We start from the raw sequence: 4,167 nt of genomic DNA, 5'->3' as shown, positions 1-4,167 counted from the left end.
GCCATTGTGACACTTATTCATTGCAGTATTCAGTTGCATGTGCTCTATGCAAGTGTGTGTCCCTAACTAGATAGAAAGCTTCCTGAGACTCTTTTATTCATCTCTTTTTCTCCTATAGTGTCTAGAAAGGTGCCTGGCTCTTTGCTACTCAGTAAATGTTGTTGAGGTATCTAATAGCCTTCCTGAATTCCTCAGGACAATATACTCCTGTCCATCTATTCCATTTGGAACAGTGGGAGACATTGTGTTCTTTAAGACTCCTCTTCTATATCTCTCTCATTCTTGTATACCTCTGATTTATATACCCAGTACCTACCATGATATTTAGCACATAATACATGCTCAATAAATACTTATTGAAATAAAATGAAGCATTTTAGATAAACAGATGTTATGTGTAGGTCATGTGATAGACTATTTCCATAGATTACTCCTTCACACTGTTTCTCTTCTAGGCCTCTTTCCCTTCCCCCATTCTATGACCCTAGGATCAAAAACTCTGGGTTTCAACCAACCTCTTTTTTTAGGACAAGTAAATCTGTAATCAGCCAAACACTGCTTTCTTTTCACTCATTTCCTATTCTAGCTCTTTTCCTGTTCTGGAATAGCTCCTGCTGATGCACTTCTGGGATCTTTCATGTCGCCTTCAATCACCTTCTCTTCACCTTCAAACTAGCTTCAGCCTCCTCCTTCTGAGTTGCAGCCCCTACTCCAACTCCCCATAGAAAGAAGAGATTCTTACTTCTGGGTGCTGACGTTCCACCCACCAATCGCCAGGAGTGTAACCTGGTTTCATTCCTGACGAGGAAGCACAGAAGTCCATTTTAGCCAAGCATGGGGGAAACTGCTTAAGGGAGTCCAAGTGAGCTTCTCTCAGATTCACAGTTCTGACACCAAAAGAACAGAACCATGTCCCCAGGAACTCTCCACTTGTGATCCCCCTCTGTCCCTCAAAGGATCAACTTTATGTTAACCATTCAGATTGGAGTACCCACACCTGAGTTCTGAGCCACCCTGGCCCTTCCTGGAGCAGACGACAAGGGGCCAAACTATGTGGAAGGGAGCATTTCCCTTATACTATAACCGCAGGTGTGTATCAGATCTTATAGGCAACTTGACTCTCTGACTGGAGACATTCTCAGGGAGAGAATAGTGGACATTTAGCCAAAGACATCCATGAGACTGTAAAAGTTGCCACTCCCCACCACCATCATCCCCACTCAAAATAGTCAAATGCTGCTCAGTGAAATAAATCAATCATAAAAGGACAAATATTGTATGAGAACACTATTATAAAGTAACAGCAAAAAGTTTACACACAGAAAAAAAATTCTTTAGTGGTTACCAAGGATGAGGGGGTGGGGGAGGCAGGGGGAGGGAAAATTACCAAATAGATAGAAGACACATGTTAGTATTTGTGAAGGGAAATGCAATTACACAGTATGAGGGAAGTCAGCACAACATGACCAAGGCAAGAGAGGACACTGAGAGGAATACAAGACTAAAGGGCAACTACCGTAACTAGTATAGCATAGACAATCCTGCAACAATAGTATTAACATACGTAGATAGATATGCCAAGAGGTGTGGGAGGGCATAAGGGAGCACACCTACTGGCAGATACAGGTTTGGTGGTCAATATGTCTACATATATGATTACAGGTATTCCTCATATATTAATATAGACAATAGAGCACACACGGGGCACAATTAGGGAAACCTCTTAGACATAACCAAACACCTAGCAGGATGAAGTTCCTAGGCTCAAAGGCAAAGGACCATAGACTCGGGGTACATCTATGCCAATTGGCACAACATAGTTTATAAAGACAATGTCTTCATCTTACTTTGGTGAGTAATGCTTAGGGTCTTAAAAGCTTGCAAGTGGCTGTCTAAGATACAACTAGTGGTCTCTTCCCGTCTGGAGCAAAGGAGAATGAAGAAAACTAAAGACACAAAGGAGCAATTAGTCCAAAGGACTAATGGACCACATGAATCACAGCCTACACGACCCCGAGACCTGAACTAGATGGTGCCCAGCTACCACTACTGACCGCTCTGACCGGGATCACAACAGAGGGTCCCAGACAGAGTGGGAGAAAAATGTACAACAAAAAATCAAATTCACAAAAAAAGACCAGACTTATTGGTCTGACAGGGACTGGAGAAACCCCCAAGACTATGGCCCTAAGATACCCTTCTCACGTGGGAACTTAAGCCATTACTGGAGACCACTTTCCAGCCAAACAATAGACAAACCCATAAAATAAACAATAACACTTGAGAGGAACGTGCTCCTTAGAACAATCAATTATACAAGATCAAGAGGTCAATATTTGTCTAAAAGCAAAGATAAGAAGGCAGGAGGGTGTAGAGAATCCAGACAAAGGGAAACGGAGAACTCAGGGCAGAAATGGGGAGAGTGATGAGACATTGTGGGGAATGAATCCAAGTCTGTGGAACACTTTGTATACAAACTATTGAAAGGGAATCTAACTTGCTTTGTAAAATTTCACCTAATGCACAATAAAAACTAACAAACAGAATTGTCAAATTCATCATCTATTTGAAAACAGAAAGCAAGGAATCTTCCAAACAGGTTGAATCCTCCCATCCTGATCTCAGTAGGAGGGTAATTATATGAGAAAGTTCATTAACAGAGGCTAATGAACAGAGTTAGCCGTTGAAGCTACTTTCGTTTTAAGCCTCTCTGGCATTCTGGACTTTCCCTTGCTCACTGCCCTCAGCTACATAGTCTCAGAGGGACACAGGCCAGAGCTCTATAGGGAGGAATCCAGTTTAGATATAGCAGGTAGATAAAGGGAAATAGAGGACTGGAGCAATGAAGCCAACAATGCTGGCAGACAAAAATCACTCCTGAAGACAAGGAAAGTAGTTTTGATTTTTATCACGGTGGCTTGGCAGTTCCATTCCTCTTTCCCCTGAGGTCACCTTTTCCTTATTGTGTGCTTTAGCCCTGAATAGGGAGATGGCCCCCAATACTAGCTTTGGGTTTTGAGTCTACACAGAGATTTTGTCCTGTGACTCCCCCATATATTCCAGAACAAGGTACTGACTGCTGCTTGAGGGCCTGGAACCACAGGTAGAGGACATCATTATTCCGCTCATAGGGAGCGATCTTGTTATTGGCCACAGTGGCGAAGGCATAAATGAGGTGCGTACACAGGCATGGGTCCACATTCTCTGGCATGTATTTGGCAGGCTCTGGGCAGTACTGGGACCAATTGGTAAAGTAGCACACAAGCTTCATGGCTGTGCCTGGTTGAGAAGAACAGGGGCTGGGAGTTGGAAACATTGAGATCTGGGATCTCAGTATTCATGGGGGGTTCTTCCACAGGCTCATTGGGGAGGAACAGCAGAAACGCTCTGGAAATCTCAGTTCTCTCTCTACACTTAGGGCTGGGGATGTGAGGAGGGCACAGAAGGGCTCAGATTGGTTAGGTAAGACTGCAAGCTAAAAGTGTTCTCCCCTTCTCGAGAACCTGGGAATGGAGTGAGAGCAAACATAGGATAAAACTGAAACCACTTCCCCTGAAGATATCTAATTTCTGTGGAGTTAATAACTGTCTCCCCGGCTCCCCTGCCCCCACCGACTCATTCTAGTTCCTGTTGTTAGTTGCTTTGGAGTTGATTCTGACTTATGGAGATCCTATGTGTGCAGAGTAGAGCTGCTCCATAGGGTTCTCAAGGCTGTGACCTTTCGGAAGCAGATTGCCAGGCCTGTCTTCCGAGACTCCACTGGGTGAGTTCAGACCACCAACCTTTGGCTAGAGGTTGAACGTTTAACTGTTTGCACTACCTAATACTATCTTAATTCCATACCCTGACAAATGTCATTCTGGTCCTAGGCAACCTCATTTCTATCCCTTACTTAAAAGAATATAAATGTTGGGGGTGAGGGGGAAGACTGGAGGGAGAGAGGTCTTTTTGGAGTTTGTTTGTTTGTTTGGATGACAACTTTGAATGTCCTATAGAAGCTGGAAACTCCAGCTCTCTCAGGCTCTTGAACATCTAAGTCTGCTCACGGTGGAAATTCCCTTATCAGAAAGATACTTATCAAGCTGCAGCTGAAGCAACACAGCCAGACCTGTCAAAAAAGCAAGCAACAGCACGATGAAAGTGACTAATGTCACTGAATTGTACATG

Source organism: Trichechus manatus, unplaced genomic scaffold (genome assembly GCF_000243295.1).
Source record: "Trichechus manatus latirostris isolate Lorelei unplaced genomic scaffold, TriManLat1.0 scaffold00073, whole genome shotgun sequence".
NCBI classification, from domain to species: domain Eukaryota; kingdom Metazoa; phylum Chordata; class Mammalia; order Sirenia; family Trichechidae; genus Trichechus; species Trichechus manatus.
The sequence above is the reverse complement of the archived record's forward strand: the minus strand, read 5'-3'. Positions refer to the sequence as shown.